The sequence below is a fragment of the Taudactylus pleione genome, unplaced genomic scaffold (genome assembly GCF_031769625.1).
Source record: "Taudactylus pleione unplaced genomic scaffold, aTauple2 ptg000230l, whole genome shotgun sequence".
In the NCBI taxonomy this organism is placed as follows: Eukaryota; Metazoa; Chordata; class Amphibia; order Anura; family Myobatrachidae; genus Taudactylus; species Taudactylus pleione.
The window spans coordinates 7,523,050-7,546,081 of NW_028284632.1; positions in this window are offsets into that span (position 1 = coordinate 7,523,050).

Below are 23,032 nucleotides of genomic sequence, written 5' to 3' on the forward strand. Positions count from 1 at the left end.
TGCATATAGCATTTATGCCGCAGTAAACATGTATCCATCATTACCCTGGACTACAGGTCATGCATATGGGATACAGGACATACTTGATTTCATTACACCTGTTGCACATATACGCCCATGTGCCAGCACGTCATCGTGGATGACGCTACATTAAGTACCTCCTATCAGATACCCACACACTTACCTGAAGAAGGCCATTACGGCCACTACGCGTTGGACACAGGCTTACACTGGATTACGTTTCCCAGCAGACCCCGCGTCTCTTGCATGAGACGCCGCACTTTCAGTCACACGGGGCGTAACTAGGCACGCACCCAGACTGCATCGCCGTGGACTAGTCTCCGCCTGAAGGGAGTCGAGCAACCTGTGAGGAGGTGGAGGACGGCGGAGGATCACGTGACTTTGCGTGATCGTGAGACTCAGGCCGCCCCGCTGCTACAGGTGACATCAGGTATCCTCAGCGTCCCCATCATCCATCGCGCAGGAGCAACGGAGAGGTGAACAGAGATCTTAGGAGACAGGGGTAAGTTGTCGGACAGGAGAGCACAGGACGCCGCCCCTCCAGAGTGCAACACCCCAGACTTCATACAGTATTTTATAGACAATTTTTTCCATTTAATTTTTTATTAATTTTTTCTTGTGTGTTAATTGTGCAAATCCCTGGACAGCCTATCACCTTCCGGATAGGAGGGTGAACTTGACAGTTATCCCATTACATCGTCCCCTCCAGCACCCTTCCCCCCCCCCCCCCCTCTTTTTTCATTCAACCCTCCCTTTTTTTGTTTCCCCCATTCACATTCTTATGCGGTTTTGTAGTTGGTATGGGAGCAGGATAGCATTGTGACTACGTACAGATCCCATTTCCATCTGCTATTATATTTATCCGTATAATAAATTATTATTTCTCAACATTCCATTGCACCATACTTTCAAGCGCAGGTATATTATATATTACTATTTTGATCTATTTGGGGAATCGGGATAGATCGCAGCTTTCATTACAAGTGCGCGCAGGTTTTCATCACCATCTAATAAAAATCCTGCATTTGCCCCTGGGGGCTAAGGGCCTGATTCAGCTGTACACGCTAGTGCTGCTGCTGAATGCAGATCCCTGATGTTTGGGAATCGGCGCAGGACCCATTCTGCGAGTATGCAGAATGGGTCCTGCTAACTCACTCACAGAATGGCAGCAGGCTGGCAGTGATTGGCAGTCTGCTGCTGTTTGTGGGTGAGGAGGGGGTGGCGATGCCCTTTGTTTCCCGAATCGGAGGCGTGTCGTCGCCATTGCAGGGGAGGTAAGAAGCCAGGATCTCCATCGGCTGACTGAGATCTCCTGATCTTCCTCAAAACTGCGGGGGCCAGCTGCAGGAACCCATGGGTCACCGCAGCCGGCCGTTGTCACGCAGATTATCCAATGCTGCGCTGGACAATGCAGCTCGGATAAATAATGCACAGGAGGCGTGATGCATCCTGCATTACCATATCTGCGAGGGTTGCAATTGCAAAGCAGCCTGCATGCAAACATCATATCTATACTATAGCCTGCATGCATATATCATATATCTATAGCCTGCGTGCATACATCATATCTATACTATAGCCTGCATGCATATATCATATTTCTACTTCAGGGTCCATAGGGTATCCACAGGATACCTTGGGGTATAGGTGTGACGTCAGTCGCTGGGCACCATAGAGTTAAGCTTTTCAGCCTCCCAGGATGCACTAGGGTCCCCCTCCTATACCCCGCCCCCGAGCCAAGGCACTTCAGTTTAGTTTGGTGCCCGGCCGGCGTCGGGTGCACCTGTCGGAGTGGGGGCTAGAAGAGCCCCTGAACCTTTCTTCAGTGCAGCTGTGGCTGCACATCTGGATGTACAGCATGGACAGTCAGTCCTGACGTCCATGCTGTCTTCCCTACACCCCCGCCGGTACCAGAACGCCGGTACCGATCCGGGGATGCTGGTGAGCATCTGGGGTCACAGCTAGCGGTGACCCCAGATGTTCCGGACCATGGCCGGATCCAAGGGGGACAAAGGTAAGCAGCGGGGTCCCGCGGTGGGTCCCCACTGGTCACATGGTCCTAAGTCCCCAGGCAGGGGGCTCCCTGGGGACTGGCTGCAGCGTGGAGCCAGGCGACCAACCTGCGCTTTCCACTACCCCCTGGGACAGCGGACCGCAGCAGAGCGGTAGCGCTGCGGCGTCCCAGGGGTTAAATACATGCCAGGGGAGCGCGCCTTCCCTGTCTCACAGCCGGCGCCTCCCCCGCTGCACACAGCCCTCTGCATGCTGCCGACTGGTCCTGTGGCAGCGCTCCTCCCCCAGGCCAGCCTCCTCTCTGCTCCTCGGCGGCCATCTTCTCCAGAACGCATGGTGAACGCTGCTGGAAGCGCTGGACGGAAGCATCGTGGTCTGGGTCCCCCCGCATACCTCTCCTCCGCTGTGGCTCAGGTCTGTGTATGCAGCGCTGTGTCCTACCAGGCCCTGTGTCTGTGTAGTTGAGTGATCAGCGCTGTTAGTGCAGGAATTGTTATTTCTCTGCATTGTATGTGACTGTGCTAGCGCTGCCTGTAACTTTTCTTCTCTAAACTGTCAGCTTTATTACTGTCCCTGTTCTTTCTGCTAAAGCCCTTGCGGTGCGGTGCTGCAGGGTGGTCTCTCGCCTATTTAATACTTAATTGGTGAGAGAGGTCACATACGTGGTGCCATCATGTCTGAAAGTGATTTTCCCCTCCGGCTACAGTGTACCACGTGCAAAGTACCGTTAGCGGAGGGGGAGGGTAGCGCGGAGGGCCTTTGCCGGCAGTGTTTGTCCATGGCGCGGCCTATTACGGTTACAGCACCGGTACAGGAGCCGCCCTGGGCTTGTTTCGCTCAGGCGTTAACAGCTTTAGTGGGCCAGTTAGCTCCGCAGCCCGCGTTTACTCCGATGGGTTTGTCCCAGCAGTCTGTGGTGTCGTCACCCATGCAGGGGTTCCCACGACAATTGGTGGTACCCCACAGTCTCCCTATTTCCCCGCTCCCGGGTTCTCAGGAGCCAGCGTGGGTTAACTCCCTGACGAGTTCTGTACAGCACTTGTCGGATGTGTTGCAAGGGGAGTCTGTGATGCGGCCTCATAAAAGGCCGGTGGCGTCTCTGTCCGCTCCTTATGAGGATGACGAAGGGACGTCTGATGATGGGGAGATTCTGGATCCTTACGATCAGGAACCTCTCCATACTAAGGACGCTGATGCTAAGTCCAAAGTATATATTCCTGGACTTATTTGGGCGGTCTGCACAGCCTTGGTGATTGAGGACGAAGTTCCCCCAGCGGCTAAATCTAAGTATGCCTTTTTCAAAGATGTGAAGGGCGATGCCACAGTCTTTCCTCTTTCGGGTCAGTTGGTGGACCATTTAGAGGAGGCGTGGAAACAGCCTGGCAAGCGATACCAGCCGCAGAGACGCCTGGCGGTGGCTTATCCGTTCGCGGATAATTATTTTGCTAAGTGGGAATCCCCTCCACAGGTGGATTCTCACGTGACCCGTCTTGTCCGTAGTGCCACATTGCCGATGCCATCCATGTCCTCCCTTAAGGATGCTACGGACCGCAAGGTAGAAATCTGCCTGAAGTCCGCTTATTCCCTTGCAGGGGGGGCAGCACGGCCGGCTATGGCCATTTGCTGGGTTGCCAGAGCAATGGAGTGCTGGGCGGATTCATTAGAGGCTTCTTTTGAATCCGACTGTCCGGCCGAACAGGCAGAGTTGATTGGCAATCTCCGTGATTCGGCCACCTACATCAACGAGGCGGCTCTAGACATTAGTACTCTGGTGTCTAGAATTTCTTCAGCAGCGGTAGCTGCTCGTCGCACCTTGTGGCTGCGATCCTGGAAGGCGGACGCAGATTCCAAGAAAGGTCTGGAAGCGTTGCCATTTACCGGAGAAGTTCTCTTCGGTCCGGATCTGGATAAGATTGTGGCCACGCTGGCGGCAGCCAAATCTGCTTGTCTCCCGTCGGCCGCTGCTCCTTCTGGTTCTGGACCATCGTCCTTTCGGTCATCTAGGGCCCAGGGCAGGCCCAAACCACAGTCGTTTCCTCGACAGGCTGGCCCTAAGAAATCGGTCAAGCCCCGGAAGCAGGCATGGAGTACCAGACGTCCGGCCCCCAAGCCAGATGACAAGCCTGCGGCCTGACGGTCCGGGCCTCCCTTTGGGGGATCCCAGGGTGGGAGGCCGCCTGCTACAGTTCGCCCAGTGTTGGTCGACCACTACGACAGACACTTGGGTTCTGGAGGTGGTTTCCCACGGATACGCCCTCTCCTTCCGGCACAGACCCCCGGCTCGCTTCTTCACCACGGGTCTACCATCAGACCGGAACAAGGCTACGGAGCTGCGGAAGGTATTGCACACTATGCTCCAGGCTGGAGTTATAGTGCCTGTTCCATTCTCCCAGAGGGGCCAGGGTTTCTATTCAAATCTATTTTTGGTACAGAAACCCAATGGGTCATATCGTCCGATTCTCAACCTCAAAGCGCTCAACAAGTCTTTGCGGGTCCCGAAGTTTCGGATGGAGACCCTACGGTCCATCATTCTGGCGCTGGAACCTGGGGACTACATGGTGTCATTGGACATACAGGACGCTTACCTGCATGTCCCTATTCTTTTGCGCCATCAACAGTTCCTCAGGTTTGCAATCCGCAGCGACCACTTCCAGTTTCGGGCGTTACCTTTTGGCCTGGCAACAGCACCACGTGTTTTCACCAAGGTGATGGCGGTCATGGCGGCTTCTCTGCGGCTGCAGGGAGTCCGCATGTTGCCGTATTTGGACGACCTGTTATTGGTGGCAGGATCTCCAGAGCTCCTGTTACGCCACTTGGACCTGACCATTGCACTGCTGCAATGGCACGGCTGGCTAATCAACTGGCAGAAGTCCACTCTAATCCCGTCTCGGAGGATTCTGCATCTTGGAGCCTTATTGGACTCGGGACAGCAAAGGATCTTCGTGACGGAGGACAAGATCTCTGCTTTACAGTCAAGGGTGCGCAGTTGCCTGCACAGCCGCCGGGTGTCCTTACACTCGGCGATGAGGTTACTGGGCTCCATGGTGTTGGTGTTCGACATGGTGGAATACGCCCAGTTTCACTCCAGACCTCTGCAGCACCTGATCCTGTCCAAGTGGAACGGGCTGCCTCAGTCTCTGAAGTCCCAGACGATTGTGCTCACCCCGGAGGTTCGCCTGTCCCTTGCGTGGTGGTTACAGACGATCCACCTCAACAAGGGACGTCCGTTCTGGGTTCCAAATTGGGTCCTGTTGACAACGGACGCCAGTCTTCGGGGCTGGGGAGCAGTTTCGGGTCCACACTTGTTCCAGGGCAGGTGGACGCCGACAGAAGCGGAGCTTCCAATAAATATCTTGGAACTCCGTGCGGTCTTCAATGCTCTCCAGCAGGCACAGCGGTTTCTCCAGGGTCGCCCGGTGCAGGTCCAGTCGGACAACGCTACCACCATGGCCTACATAAACAGGCAAGGAGGAACTCGCAGTCGGGCGGCTCTCGTAGAGGTCTCTCGGATCCTGGTTTGGGCGGAGCGCAATCTTCCGGCCATATCAGCGGTCTTCATCCCGGGAGTGCTCAATTGGGAGGCGGACTTTCTAAGTCGCCAAGACGTTGATCCGGGGGAATGGTCCCTGCACCCGGACGTTTTTCAACTACTGGTGGACAGGTGGGGTCTTCCAGAAATCGACCTCATGGCGTCCCGGCACAGCAACAAGTTGCCGGTGTACGGGTCTCGCACAAGAGACGAAGGGGCGTCTCTGGTGGATGCTCTGTCCGTCCGGTGGACGTTCCGGTTCGCATACCTGTTCCCTCCGGTCTCCCTTCTTCCACGGGTAATCCGGAAATTCAAACAGGAAGGAGGGACGCTCCTGTTGATAGCTCCCGCGTGGCCCAGACGGCTCTGGTTCTCAGACCTTCTGGGTCTGTCCGTGGACAGTCCTCTGCGGTTGCCGCTACGACCGGACCTTCTGTCTCAGGGTCCTTGCCTTCACCCGGACCTGACTCGGCTGTCTTTGACGGCGTGGCTGTTGAGACGGCCATGCTGAGGTCCCGGGGGTTTTCCAGCTCTGTGGTGCGTACCATGTTACGAGCTCGGAAACCGTCTTCCGCGAGGATATACCATCGCGTGTGGCATACGTTCTTCCAGTGGTGTCGACCGAGAGGTTATGCACCGCGGGAGTTTCGTCTGTCTCGGATTCTCGCCTTCCTGCAAGCGGGACTAGATCATGGGCTTCGCCTTGCTTCTTTGAAGGTACAGGTTTCGGCCCTATCTGTCTGGTTTCACCGTAGGATTGCTACAATCCCGGATGTGCGCACCTTTATGCAGGGTGTTCTCCGCATTCAGCCGCCCTTTGTTCCACCTGTGGCGCCTTGGGATTTGGCTGTGGTCCTGAGGGCTCTCCAAGGACCGCCGTTTGAACCACTGGGCTCAGTGGATCTTAAATGGCTAACAGCTAAGACTGTTTTCCTTCTGGCCATTGCTTCGGCCAGACGTGTTTCTGAGTTAGGGGCTCTTTCTTGTAGACCCCCTTTCTTGGTTTTTCATGGGAACAGGGCAGTGCTCCGCACTCGGCCCGAGTTTCTTCCCAAAGTTGTTTCCCAGTTTCATGTTAACGAGGAAATAGTTGTTCCGGCCTTTAACTCACCGGGTCTTTCCGTGGGTGAGGCCTCTTTGGATGTTGTGCGGGCCTTAAGGACTTATGTTGACCGCACTTCTTCGTTTAGGAAGTCGGACGCTTTGTTTGTCCTCTATGGCTTCCGTAAAAAGGGTTGGCCTGCTTCAAAGCAAACTTTGGCAGCCTGGATCCGTATGGCTATTTCTGAAGCTTATCTTCATGAAGGCCTACCGGTCCCACCTTCTCTGAAGGCTCATTCCACTAGGTCTGTGGGTCCTTCGTGGGCAGCTCGACGTGGTGCCTCGGCAGTTCAGATCTGCAAGGCTGCTACGTGGTCCTCTGTCCATACCTTTGTGAGGTATTACAGGTTTGACACCTTCGCCTCTCAGGATGCTTCCTTCGGGCGGTGGATTCTCCTTTCTGCACAGGAGCGTCCCCACCCTTAAAGGATACTGCTTTGGGACATCCCCAAGGTATCCTGTGGATACCCTATGGACCCTGAAGTAGAAAATATGAGATATGGTAAGAACTTACCCTTGTTATCTATATATCTACGAAGTCCATAGGGTTCCACAGGACTCCCGCCCTGTCGCAACTGTGCTGCAGATGGGCTTTGCTCTGGTCACCGGTTTTACGTCTCCCTCTAGTGAGAATGTGATTCTTGTATGTGTCCAGATCTTTTTTGCTCTCTCTTCCTTCTCCTCCTCCGGCCTATGGCTTGATAACTAACTTAGGTGCCTTGGCTCGGGGGCGGGGTATAGGAGGGGGACCCTAGTGCATCCTGGGAGGCTGAAAAGCTTAACTCTATGGTGCCCAGCGACTGACGTCACACCTATACCCCAAGGTATCCTGTGGAACCCTATGGACTTCGTAGAAATAGAGATAACAAGGGTAAGTTCTTACCATATCTCATATTATCTATAGCCTGCATGCATACATCATATCTATACTATAGCCTGTGTTCAGCTTTGCAATTACAATCCTTGCAGAATCAGGCCCTAAGTTCTGGGTGATCTATCATAGAAGCCTAACATTATTAAGTCCCACACATTTGTATATTGGACCTCATTCAGAGCCGCTCGCTGCTGGCGGGCGCTCACTCTGAATGCGGGCGTATTTATTTATTTTTTCTCCAACCACCCACAGCTTGTGCGAGCGGCCAGTAGACCGTTGTGATAATCATGACCATCAGGCTTGCGACGAGACCCTGGGGAAGGGTCTAGCTGCCGCAAGCCTGAGTGAACTTCCTGCTCTAATAGAGCAGGAAGTCCACTACTGACATCACTAGTGATGTCAGTAACCCCTCCCAACAAACGCCTTCGTTTGTCTGGCCACCCCCCTACCCATCCATCAAATGGACGAGCTGTCAATCAACATCGACAGCCACCCCGTCTTGTTGCGAGCCCCGTAGCGACTGAACCTCAGTCACTCAGCGAGGCTCGCGCATGCGCCCGCCGGACGCGGTGCATGCGTAGGGCATTAACACTGAGCCGAGCTTGCGAGCGGCTCTGAGTCGGGCCCTAAGTCCTATGCGGTTTAGATAGGATCTTAAACTATTTAGTTTTACACACGCTCTGGTAATCACAATCAAATAAAGATAACGATTAAGCATTAGTCATTAACTGACAGATTGTTCTCAATTTAGAAGCCCAACGGATAAATAATATCTATATCAATGTGAGCTATATATATTATTATATATGATAGCAGAAGTACACTACATGTATACAGTGGCGGAGCAGTGAATAGACAGAATGTGTACATAGTATGTGCAACTAACAGACAGCCGTCAGGGTAATATAGTGTATTAGAAGTCGGTGTGAAACTGATACATTCGTTATAACAACAGTACAAGTTGCAACATTTATTAGGAGTACTGGAATTCTTCCACACAGTCCATGCACTGAAGTGAATGTAATAAGAACTTATATGTTTATAATTACTATGAGAGTGCATGGCTGATTATTAAGATATTGTGGAATGAACACAAACTAGAGTACACTCAAATCCTAAGAGGAGCTAATTAAGGACATATTACCAGTACCATTCAACCTATTACATTAGAGGACGTATAGTGTGCCTTTATGTGAATTTAATGCACATCATTATCAGGGCCGGCCCTAGCCCAAATTTTTTGGTAAGCGAGTAGGTTTTTTGGCGCCCCCCCTATGCAGTGCCCGCGGTAGTGGTCCCCCCAGTGCAGTGCCCCTTGTGCCCCCATTAGTAAGCTTATACTAATGGGTGCCCCCAGTAGTAGTCCCCCCTCTTGTAGTCCCCCCTTGTAGTAGTCCCCCCATTGTTGTGCCCCCAGTGGAGGTTTCCCCCCCCATGTAGTGCCCCCAGTAGTAGTCCCCCCCAGTAGTAATCCTCCCTTCAAGTGCCCCCAGTAGTAGTGCCCCCAATAGTAATCCCCCCTTCAAGTACCCCCAGTAGTAATCCCCCCTTCAAGTGCCCCAGTAGTAATCTCCCTTCCTGTGCCCCCAGTAGTAATCTCCCTTCCTGTGCCCCCAGTAGTAATCCCCCCCCTTCAAGTGCCCCCAGTAGTAATCCCCCTTCATGTGCCCCCAGTAGTAATCCCCCTTCATGTGCCCCCAGTAGTAATCCCCCCTTCATGTGCCCCCAGTAGTAATCCCCCCTTCATGTGCCCCCAGTAGTAATCCCCCCTTCATGTGCCCCCAGTAGTAATCCCCCCTTCCTGTGCCCCCAGTAGTAATCCCCCCCTTCCTGTGCCCCCAGTAGTAATCCCCCCTTCCTGTGCCCCCAGTAGTAATCCCCCCCCTTCCTGTGCCCCCAGTAGTAATCCCCAACCTTCAAGTGCCCCCAGTAGTAATCCCCCCCCTTCCTGTGCCCCCAGTAGTAATCCCCCCTTCCTGTGCCCCCAGTAGTAATCCCCCCCTTCCTGTGCCCCCAGTAGTAATCCCCCCCTTCCTGTGCCCCCAGTAGTAATCCGCCCCTTCCTGTGCCCCCAGTAGTAATCCCCCCCTTCATGTGCCCCCAGTAGAAATCCCCCCTTCAAGTGCCCCCACTAGTAATCCCCCCTTGTAGCCCCCCCAGTAGAGACACACGTTATAAAAAACAAAACAAAAAAAAACCACCTGAACCCCCCGCTCCTGCTCCCGCCGCCGATATCCGCTACTCCCGACCATTCTCCAGGGCCGCTTTGCATTATGGGAGAGACGTCGTCATGACGACGTCTCTCCCATTACCCACTGCGGGAGCCGGAAGATGGCTCCCGCAGTGGGAGCTACAGCAGCCGATGAGAGTCTGACAGACTCTCATCAGCTGCTGAAGCAAACACACAGTTGCCGGCTCCGGCAACTGTGTGTTTGGCACTGTGTAGCGCTGACCGAACTCCGTCCGGTCAGCGCTACACGCGCGGTGCAGCTGTGTCACAGAGACACAGTCTGCACCGCGGTAATTCTGCATGGTCGCTATGCCTTACGCGGCCGCGTACCATGCGTAACCATAGAACCGGCCCTGATCATTATCACCAGTACATATTGACTGGTATATACACTCACACAGCTTATGGAGCAATACTGTGACTAATATAGAACTCAGAGGGTGCATAACTATAAAGAACTGTAACACACTTAGGACTATATACTCAAAGGAAATAGTTTTATTAATACGTCCAAATCAATATAACACGAGTAATGGTGCGTACACACGTAGCGATCTGCCAACGATACAATATCGCTGGCACATGGTTGTGCACCCTCCCTGGTGTGCTGAGTCACTCTTTGAGGAAGCCCCCATTTCAAAGGGGTGAAACGCGTCAGTGGACCCCCTGATTTACAAGCTCCCTTTCTATGCGACAAGCCCATTTGGATGAACATTTCTCACTGCTACAAGCGGATATTTCTTTGTATAGCAGCATCCAGCAGAGGTGATCGTACTGAGGCTCCAGCCCAGCAATTACAGCACGCCGAGCATGGGAGACAGATTGATTGATGGTGCAACGTCAACCCAGCTCCGGCGGCCGCTCACGCTATACGGGAAGCCTTATTTGCCAAGCACCTTATCATTGTACAAGCTGCAGCTGCTAGCAGTCATTCGCAGGTACTTTGTATCCATTCACAGCGCTCATTCGGCTTGTCCATTATCATTGTCACTTTTGGATATGGTTATGGAACTTTAACGGGACCAGTTATTATGTTATGGGAGCCAAATATCTATTCAATTCATTAGTTCAAACCAAGCAATGTGTGTACACACAAGAGACTTTTAATTAGTGTTCTTACTATGCATTATTGTTGTATTATTTTTTAAATATTTTTTTCATGTATAGTGTGAGAGATATACACAAATATTTGATTCATGATTAAAATTCATATACTTTTTATATTTAACGGAGCCTTGACTGCTATATATATTTGTGTGTGTTCTGCCATCTCATAGTAAGGAGTTCAATATTAGCGCAGTCCGAAGTTTAATATTTTTTCCTTATAAAGGGGTTTAGGTTTACTCTGCCGGAGCAGGTGCCTATAATGTTCATGATTAATGTCTCACAGAATTATATATATATATATATATATATATATATATATACGAAATGGAATGGGCACTCACCAATCGATAAGAAGATGTTTTTAATAACTCACAAGTCACATAATCATGGTCGACGTTTTGGTCATATTCAGACCTTTGTCAGGACAGGAAATCCACCAATGACATTTGCATATTACCACCAAGAAAAGTGTGGATCCTTCCAGAATGATATATCCAGGTACCTATGATTTAGCAGCCAGAGCAACCAGCGAAGTGATCAAACAACATTGGTCGATCATCACCACGGACCCATTGCTTAGGCATTAGTAAACAACCACCTATGATGGCATATCGACGTGGTCCAAATCTGCGCCAATTGAGGATGTGGCCTACAAATTATTCCAGAGAGACCCAGACACATTGGCTCTCAAACCGCCGACCTGGTTGTTACAAGTGTGCTGATTGCATGACGTGCCGTTCCATGTTGACAGGCACCCAGTTTTCCCACCCACATAGTGGAAAAAAAATAGCGATCTGCCATCGACTGCACTGCACCTTGGACTATGTTATATATATTCTGACATGTCCATGTGGACTCTATTACGTCGGTATGATGACAAGATCATTTAGAGACCACATGGCAAACCATCGTTCTACAATACGAGCTGCTCTACAATCCAAGAGTTCTGATAAACCTGTAACTAAACATTTCGCATCTCTGGGCCACTAAGCGGCAACATTGAAATGCATGCTGATAGATCATATTCCACAGACGGCCCGAGGTGGTGATCGAGAGCTCCTTCTAAGGAAGTGCGAGGCCAAATGGATTTTTAGACTGGACACTGTGGCCCCAAAAGGCCTCAATGAGTATCACAATTATAAAATCTTTTTGCTGTGAATACTCGCTGCATACATTTTGGCGGTGATTTCTAGCATATACAAAAAAAAAATATTAAATACAACTATTTTTGATGACTGGGTTCCATATTTTTATATTTTTGTTTTTTACTTGGCGCTAAATAGCGCAGTGTTGGCACACCTGATTGTTATTTTTTCTAATATCAGTGTTGGGTATATTTTTAATCTTTTGTCTGTTTATATGCATTAATAATATTGTGATTATTTTGGGTTCAGCGGACTATTTATTAGTCATGCTTTACATATGTCCGTTGAATTTGCCTGTTCATGTTTTATGTCACTGTTATTTATACACAATGGGTGTATCCTCCTGCTCCTGAACCGCTCTGTCTAGCCACAAGTATTTATCCCTTGTGACTGCATAGGCTGTTTTGAGTTTAGCGTTGCTTAGCAATGACCCAAGTGACCTCCTGATCGGGTCCACCGCGTCACTTCCAGTTACGGTGCATCCCACGCACGGCACTTCTGGTTTGAGGAGCTGTGGTGGTTGTGCTTATTATACATTGGTTATTGGGCTCTTTGATGCTAGCTGAGCCAGTGTGCCATTTACTGATGGCACACTCGTGCTAAGTACCCAGGATTGACAGTTCTGGTACTTTATTTGATATGCCATTTGGTCTATTTTCCCTACTTCTGGGTTAATCTAGTGGGTGTGGCCTAGTTTATTGATGTGGTTATATAGTTGGTGAGATGAGTAGATGGGGTATGGGTCTCTCTGGTGGCAGCTTTGTGGTGGATTTCCTGTCCTGACAAAGGTCTGAATATGACCGAAACGTTGACCATGATTATGTGACTTGTGAGTTATTAAAAACATCTTCTTATCGATTGGTGAGTGCCCAATCCATTTTGTGTATCATTGGACTTGGTTGTCTCTAATGGAGCACCCTGAATACCCTGCTTGGAAAATGTGAGTGCAGTTTGCTGGATTGATTGATATATATATATATATATATATATATATATATATATTAACCCCTCATAAAAATCATGCAGTTGCCCCTTGACTTTAGAGGCAATTTCATCACCATGAAGAGCATTATAGGGTTTATTCCATTCTATTTACAGCAAGGATCAATATGAATAATACATAATCTAATGGAGTTACATGGAACTCATGCTGGTTCATTGTTCTTCCAGACTGAAGTTACAGTCATTTGCACCTTTGTACTTTGTATTTTTCAGACACAAGTTGTGATAAACGTAATCTGAATTGTGGTGCTAAGATTTGCAAATTATTAGGACCTGACGATCAAAATATCTTCTCAGACAACAATCAAACAAAGAGCAAAGGTTACAGAGGTAGATGTATCAAGCCTTGGAGAGAGATTAAGCACCAACCAATCAGCTTCTAACTGTCTCTCTCTGAGACTTGATACATCTCCCTCACAAAGTTTATGGTGAGACACACTGAGCTCTAGCTTTGTGAAAACACGGAGATCACTATTTGAGAGCTACAAGCAAAGTAATGTTATATGTAAGTAATGTCCGTCCTAGATTTGTAGAAAGATGACAATTTTGGCTATGTTGTTGGCATTCGATTAGACCTGTTAACGAGTGTAAAGTGATCGCCGCCTCATATTCATTTAGCCCTGCCTATCCAAGATTTCTTCTTGGGTCTCCTGAGACCCGAAAAGAAATCTCAGATAACTGTGCACTTAATGGGTGTAAATATACAGTGAACATATAGGTATGTGGATTTATCATTGAATCTATGAGTTAAGGGCCATTAACTGCACTGAATACCCCTTTTTAATGGTGTGACAGGATCACCGAAGATGGCGCTGATGAAATATCCCCCACACACAGAGTAGAAAGGGAGTGTGGGAGCTCATCTAATGGCTTGCTTTGCACAAACCCCAGGGAGGGCTGAAGGAGTCACACAGTCCAGGCGGGTCTACAATTGGAGACTAGTGTGCTGGGAAGGGACTGGGGCTTGGAAGCCGGGGTTCAGACCTACAGGAGGTAGGGAGAACCCTAAGCCCTCTATAAGACTGTGAAAAGACTGTAACTGTGAGGCTGTGGCAGCCAGCCAGCTTACTAAAGACAAGGCTGGAACCTCTGTTAACCTGTTAGAGGAAGCAGGACACCTGACAATTGAGAAGCCAGAGGCCAAGCCAGGCCAGGCTAACTATCCCAGTGTTACTCTGCAGGAGGCAGAGAGAGACTTTATTTGCAGACTAGATGCCCAAGGTTAATCAGGGGCGAAGAAGTGAGTCAGTGCCCTGAATGGGGGCTAGACGTTTGTTATTTTCCTTTATATGCTGACAGTAAAGCACTTTTATTTTATTTATACCTTGAAAAGCTATGTGTGGACCCTGATTAATGCACCTAACACTGCACCACTGACACTTTACCAAGCTAATTACCCCAAGTCATCACAATGGCCATTGCAAAGGGGTTCGGGTGAAAACGGGTGGCTAATTGAATAGCCTCTGGTGATAAAGTCTGAGGCTACCTCCCTTTCTCACCCCCTTTAAGTTAAAGGCCCTAATAGAATTCTCACTAAGTGTGATAGGCTGTCTCTTTAGTGTACTGCCCACTTTTGGATGAGCCCACTTTGTTATGATATACCCCTCCCCCCATTAGATATGACTAAATGCAAAGTCATGTACATGAAGAAGTGGCTTGAAGAAGTAGAATAACTCCCATTATTGTCCAAAATTCCTGGTTGTGGCATGGACTTTAAAAGGTGGTACTCTCTGTTAACACTACAGGTGCACACCCTGAAATGAATAAGGACCCGTACAGGTGCCATGGATAAAATATACTTCCCACAGCCTGATGAATAGGAAAATGTGAGCAGTAAACACAAACTCATCCTCTTTACAAAAGATGAGGTAACAGCCTATATTGGTGGAAGTCTTTGAAATAACTATGATGATAAAGAAAATAATGAATAATAATGAGTCTTTTACTTCTGGCAACTACATAGCATAGAGGACATGACTTAGTGATGCCACAAAGCTTTCACAGGGAAGACGCAGCTGTCTGGTAAGATCTGTAGAGGAGAGGAAGAGAAGAAATATGGGTGGTTGGAGAACTTATAAAGTTATTAGGATTTTTTTTATTCCACTTCTTTTCATTATAGTTCTGTATAAATATCAAGAACAGAATTTAATCCCATCCTCTAGCCACATCCTTTTATCCGGGGATGGCTTTTGGGGGTGTCACTGTCCCCCTACACACCGCTTTATTACTCTAGCCACAGGTTTATGACCATAACTTCACCATCAAGCGCAATATAGGATAGACACCCCAAACGTGTGCTCTTATACTGCACTGCCTTGACAATTAGCAGATACTATAGTGGAGGATGTGCACTTAGGTTTTCCCATTCTTCAGACTCTCTTCCCCCCACACTTTGTTCAAATAACCATTAGTCAGAGATTCGCATACCATGCCATGTGGAGAAGTGGCAGCATAGGAAAGAGCCAGGGATATAGGCTGCCCATGGACAGTCTGATGCCACCAGAAAAAGGGATGTGAGCTCATGGGATGCCATCAGAAATGTCTGACTGCCATGTTAGTGGTGATGGGTTTGAGTCTCGGGTATGATAGTATTTTGAAATGTGTGTGTTAAATAAAATAGGATGTGACTGAAGGTGCTTGGGTAGGTGGCCAGATGGAGGGGGAGTCAGCCAGGGAGAGAATAAGAGTGGCCAGGTGATGCCGGGGATAAAAGAAAAGGAAACTACAAATGGAATGATTATAAACAGAAAATTGACAGGCCCGAGCAGCGCCCCCTGCCCTGCAGTGTGCCCTGTGTCGTGGCACATGTCGCACCACCCTAGTTATGGCTAGAACCATTACTAGACTTTTTGGTGCCCTTGGCCAGAAAGAGCATTGCCCCCCCACACCCTATTTGTCAAATAGGGACATAAGATGTGCGTTTGAAAAAGGGGTGTGGGCTTATGGGGAAGAGGCATGACAAATTTGATTTGTCCCATAAGATGATGAACGGGTACAACTGTTATCCAGGTGTCACTGCCAATTACAGTGTGAGTCCAATGGCTGCATTAATGATACACAATAATTATGTAGTATAACTCACCAGCTCTATATGTAGAAGAGCGCTGGTGAAGCTGCACATGCAGCAGGAATTGTCCATCAGAACAGCCGTGCACAAGCCTGGAGCTGGCAGTGTATGTCACCGACTGAAGGTATAGAAAGAGCGCTGCTTGTAGTGTATATGCAATAAATATCACTGGCGGTGAGATCTGTGTATGGTACCCTCACCGGCAAAAGTGCTCTAGGTGTGCTGGTAACACCTGGGCTGAGAATAGGTGGCTGTGTTCAGGGCTGCCATCAGAAATCATGGGGCAGAAAACTATGTGTAAGGTGTCTGACTGCTATGCGAGAGGTGATAGGTTCTAGTCCCGGGTATTACAGTATTTTGAAATGTGTATGTTAAATAAAGGAGGATGTGACTGAAGGTTCTTGGGGAGGTGGCCATATGGAGGGGGAGTCAGCCAGGGAGAAGATATGGGAGGCTAGGAGATGCTGGGGAAAAAAGTAAAGGAAGCTACAAGTGAGAATGTTAATAAACAGAAAATTGACAGGTCAGAGCAGCGCCCCCTGCCACGTGGTGCCATGTGCCATGGCACGTCGCACCACCCTAGTTACGGCCCTGCTCATGGGGGTAACATAGAAAAAGTTATGAAATGTGAGCTTGGTGACTGGGAACATAACGAGACTCTACTGAGGTAATCCACCGGTGAGAGGGAGGTGGAAAGGGGGTGGCATGGAGGCTGCTCACATACTCTCCTTTCTCTTGATCTGACCCTGCTTCAGCAGCTAACACCAGGAAAAATGGGGCTGATAAATAGGCCCATTAATGTTATTCAGCATTGTGCTAATACCCTCTAGACAAAGGGGAGAGGATCGAGCCAGATGCTGAATGACCTGGGCTATTTAGTTCATGCAAGTGAAGAAGTACTTATTTGAACTGAATCGTTTTGACTTTCAAAAGACTAGTGAGCCTGGCAGGATGCCCCCTGCTGGCCTGTGTAGCTCAGAGCAGTCCAACTCACATTACACACCACACCGGCAAATCACTTAGTAGGACTGTATATTTGTTTGTTTTATAATGCAGTTTGGGTGAAACCATGTGCGGTTTAGGGGTCTTCAAACTGTCACACTTCAGATGTAGCAAGATTTATTTTAAGGAGTATAGTACAACAGTACAAGACATAACATATAATACAGATAAAACCATAACAAGGTGTAACAATGCATCAGGAATGAATGACATGAACACCAATTAACAGTACATCTATTGTGTGACTAATGATTTTATAATAAAATCAGGGTAGGGAAAATGAGGAGGAGGAGGAGCTAAGCATGGGTGGAACTACATCTTCTACATTGACCCAAGAAGATCCAATCCATGGGTTGGTGAGTATGGATTTTTTTTAAAGGTCCTGAATGTCCGGGCATGCTGGCACATGTTGCTGGCATGCTGGCACATGTTGCTGGTATGCCGGGGCAGGCCAGCTGTAGTCCCACTGTATTGAACAATATTATTTTCTATATTTAACACAATTACCCTCCCTCATCCAATGCCACCAGGGGTGTGGGAAAGAGCCCTGACCTCTCAGCCCGGGGCTAGTTGAACCTTGGGAGGGAGGACCCCATTTTATTTTTGGGGTCCAGACGTAATGATGAATTCCAGAGCTGGGCTGACCAGTTTGGGGCTGTTTTTTTTCATTATGGCAGTAAGACACACTGTGTGTCTCCCTGCTATAGTGTAATCCCCGACTGGTTCACCCCGGTGCTGGTCCAGGCTGGTTATGCTTTTGGGGGGTATCGCACGCAATTTTTTTTTTATTTTAGATTAGCCCTTTCTTTACACTTTAACACAACAATACCTGCATAGATCATACAGATCTGTGCAGTGCTTTGAATCCACTGCCGGCTGACAGCGGATTCATAATTCGATTTTGCAGCGGAGTCTATTGTAAAGGGGGCAATTCGACTGAAATTGCACATGGAAGAGACCGAAGACTGTCTCCATTGGATCTAAATAGACAGTCAAATATGCTGCTGTCTCCGACTGGACAGCAGCATATTTGGATTGGAATTGCCGAGTCAGGGATTTCTAATATGTTGGATTTTGATGATCATCAGGGAATCGGAGATCGGGGATCGTGGATGGGAGGGAATCGGCCATTTGATGTAGGGGTCCCTAAATCCTATAAATTTGGGAGCCCAGCGGGCATCTGTGCATTGTCTGCGCTATACCGCCTCTGTCACTGTGAATGGAGAGGACTCGGCAGTATTACCTGTGTTGGATCGGCTGACAGAGAGAGCAAGTGCCGTTGACCAGTGCTGGCTTTGATCGGACACCCGGCAGCAAACCTCAACAAAGGGGGACATGGGGAGACACAGATCCCCTACAGATGTCTGGATGGGGAGGAGCTTGATGCATTTCTCAGCTTATCTGTGGCTGTTTCCTCGGAAGTCCATCCCTCAGTCCTAAACTTCCTTTTATTCGGCCGGTCTCCAGTGGGAGACATTTAGTAATAAAGCTTCTAATTATGTATATCATTTCAGGTGTGAGTTTAATTCCTCCCCTTAGAGGCAAATAGTACTCAATCCCTATAAAGTTTATTTGTGTCAAACAATTTTTCTTTAATAATAAAAAATAATAAAATTAACATAATATTGATAGTAAAACACATATTTAATAAAATGTAATTATTATTATTAATATGATATAATATATAATCTATATTCTACACACAACTGGTAATACTATTATAGGGCCTGATTCAGAGATGTACGCGATGCCGATGTTTTCGCGGTTGAGTGATTATCGGTAGTCACTCACAGAGACTATGTATTCGCAGTGTGACTGACTGCCAGGGAGCATTTGGGGGTGGTAACGGGGAGTGTCGACTAAAACGCAGACGTGTTGTGACAGTTTCGGGGGCATGTGACATCCTGCATCTGCGAGTAAACCTTGGCTCCGGCATCTCAGTTCCCGCAGACATTCTGCACGACCATAGACTCACTCAGGACTGGTAACATGGAATGATCTGCAACGGATGCTGCACCTTTGTACATAGATGCCTGGATTTGCAAAGCCGCAGGTGGGCGTTTCAATACATCTCCCTGCGACTGCGACATTTCCATATTTTCGGCATACAGCAACTTCGTTCAGGATCGCAGCTGCGGTGGAATTAGCGTACAACTCTGAAACACTGTAAATGGGCCTATATGTACTGCTAGATATAACATTCTCCCTCGGATAACGTGGGGATCCTTTATCACTAATTGCTGGCCAGTTACAGTTAGTTACTCATTGGTGAAGCGTAGATTATATTTATTATATCACTACTACTCGTCAGTATCTGCTCCGAGCACTATCTCATTACTTAGATGTAAGATAAAATGTTGTCCCTCTAGTAGTACTGGAGGTCATTTATAATATAATGCATGTAAGTCTGTTTCTTTGTAGCATTCAGACAATGCATAGGTACGGTACTCTCAGTAATTGTAGGAACTGGCTTCATTAATTTCACTCCAGTATATATATTATTCTATTTTATTTTTATCCACTTAAAATAAATTATTCTCCAACGTGGGTATGGATAATCAATGTCTTCTTGATATTAAAGTTGTTTAATAGATTATTTGGTATCCACTGAAGCCAGTAGGTTTTATATTTTCTCCTATTAAAGTTATTACAGCAGACAGCAGGTAATCAGTTGTTAGTTTGTTTAGATGACTCAATTGTTTATCGCTCTGTAGATCCTGTCTGAAGTGACCGGGAGCTATTCAAAAGTTTGCGGTACCAGCCCCGCGCCGGTCGCGATGGCTGTATTCTTGTGGCCTAATGCACAGAATTAGCCGCTATAAGTGACTTCTCGTGTGCTAAGTACCCTGATGCGCTGCAGTTAAGGTGCGCCCGCCACTCGCTACCAGCTCCAACTTTAGGTTCACAAGGTGGCTGTTTAAAATATATGGTACTCTAATCTACAGTCATAATAAACTATAGTGATGTATCTAAATCTGTACCTCCAGGTGCTTACCTGCTACAGTATTTAAAACTATGCTATGGTACTCAGGCTGTTGAAATATACTTATTTGCACAAGGGTATGGATAGTACAGGTTTGCTAACACCTAAATCTAAGTATTGAGGGGGTGATTCAATTGTTTTTAAGACGGCTATTTGTTTTCGGTGCCCGATGGAGCAATTCAATTGTTGCTCTGTTCGGGCGGCATTTCTGCTCGCAACCTCAGTTTGGGCACCCTAACCAATACTTTAGACTAATTGTGAGTGATCCCACTCCCTTGGCTGAGAAACAACCCCACACATGAATGGTCTCAGGATGCTTTACTGTTGGCAAGGGAGTGGGATCACTCACAATTTTGCCTAAGAACACAGCCATGAATAAAGTATGGTACCAAAACATCATCCAAGAGCAACTTCTCCCAACCATCCAAGAACAGTTTGGTGACGAACAATGCCTTTTCCATCATGATGGAGCACCTTGCCGTAAGGCAAAGTGATAACTAAGTGACTTGGGGAACAAAACATCGAAATTTTGAGTCCATGGACAGGAAACTCCCCAGACCTTAATCCCATTGAGAACTTGTGGTCAATCCTCAAGAGGACTCAAACTCCAAGCATTGATTAGGCAAGAATGGGCGGCCATCAGTCAGTACGTGGCCCAGAAGTAGATTGACAGCATGCCGGGGCAAATTGCAGAGGTCTTGACAAAGAAGGGTCAAAACTGCAAATATTGACTCTCTGCATAAACTTAATGTAATTGTCAATAAAGCCTTTGACACTTATGAAATACTTGTAATTTTACTTCAGTATATCTTAGTGACATCTGACAAAATGGTCTAAAAACACTGAAGCAGCAAACTTTGTGAAAACCAATACTTGTGTCATTCTCAAAACTTTTGGCCACGGCTGTACTATACCATAAGGGACATATGCTGAAGTCTGATAGCATAAGTGGCATCTGGACTGCTCTGATAACATAAACGCACACCCTGCACCAGGGGCATATTTATAATGGGTGCAGGGTGTGTGGGGCATACGAGCCCATGGGTCCAGAGCAGGCCCGCACCGCACACCCTGCATCCATATTATACTTACCTCTCCGGAGTCTCATGTCGGCGCCGGTGTCTGCGCTGCAAAAAACGGCTGGAAAATGGCCACCGTGGCCATTTTCCCCTCATTTGTGCATGCGCAGTACAGGGAAAATGGCCGACGCAGCCATTGCCCCAGTGACCTGTGCATGCTCTATAGACTCTGGGCACATTCTAGTGCCCAGAATCTATAAGTACGGCGCTGGCCGCGCACCGCTCAGTGCGCTGCCGACCGCCGGACGGAAAGGAGGGGACCCGTGACGAAGACTGCACACAGGCCCCCTCCTCTCTAGAAACGCCTCTGCCCTGCACCCATCATAGTCTGCTGCTCTTGTGCCAATTATTTTATCACGGTGTCTGCACCTACATCCTTGGGGATTTCTTTTTGCCTTTTTTATTAGTTCTTTGTTGAACTATGGACCTGATTTGTTGGTTAATGACTGGTGCATGCGCAGGATCTGTACTGTGCATGTGGAGATCACTGACTGCAACGGCGGTCACAGTTTCCCCTAAGCCATAGCATGACTGACATGCTGCGGCCATTTGGAGTCGGGGACGGGGGTTGTGGGCGCTGCCTGCATTCCCAGAAAACGTGAGCACGCGTCTGCGCCTAGCAACACAAATGGCAGATGCTGTGATGGTCGCAATATTGATCCAATCCTGTGTCTTCAGACGCAGTCATCGGATCTGAAATGCCTGCAGGTGTCTTTTCCCTTCAGTCGCCTCCTGATGCATTAGCATATATGCACACTGCAGCTGCGACCAAAGACACACATAAGCGAACAATCCTGAATCAGGCCCTATGTCCCTGCTCATTCACCTCCTATAATATGTCAATCCACTAAGCCCCATCACTGACTCTTCCTTAAATTTCTCTTGTACTTCAATTATGTACAGATGTGTCATGCTACACCTTTCCCGATTGCGCTACAAACGTGTGCACGCACCGCGCCATGCGGTTACCCACAGCAGCATACGATACGCTATGGTGCACACTGCGATCGCACCATGCATTCCTATGGCGGCGCATGTGCAAACACAAATGTTCTTAAATCCTCAGAGTGAAAAAGCAGGACTGTCTCGTCTATAAACCCGAATAGCACTTTATACACTGTATTTTCTTTTTTCTTCAATTCTAGCATAATTCATCCTCCATATTAGGATTCGTATACACTGATATTTTTGTGTGTTGTTTTTGTTCTGAAATTTATTTTAATGTTGATTAATAAACGTTACATTTTGATCTTTATGTAGTACTTTGCCCTCTTTGGCACTTTTTTATATGTCAGTTGATAAGCACATTATGGTTTTTTACTTAATTCTATTTTGCCGATTTATTTAGCAGTGTTGACCCTTTTCTCTGACTTTTTCTTTCCACCACTAGTTAACCTGATCTTCAGCTATTTGCACATAGTGTTGTATTTAAATGTGGGCCAACTGCTGGTATGCTCCATATACTCTGTGGGCTGGACACCCACTTTGGTAGATGGTCATGCTCACTCCGTGGGCACCTACCATTACGTTTCCCTTCATGCTCCAGTCCCACACTGGCTATTTCCTCGACCTACTGTACCAAGTGGTAACAGATTCCCCAGTGGCATTACCTCCACCGTGATTTATTTGTAGTTTTGGAAACTACTATACCCGGCACTTACTATTAATAATTATTATTATTTAATTACACATAATTAAAATATTATTATTTATATACACATAAATCCCACCTGCTGGCTAGTAACAATCTTGGTTTAGTTAGGACCAAGTGGATAAATGTAAACAGCAAAACAAAACATGTAGTTACTGCGCAAGGTGGGAATACATACCATTAGAATATAGAACAAAGATAGTATTATTCGCTCTCTGATGAAATGTA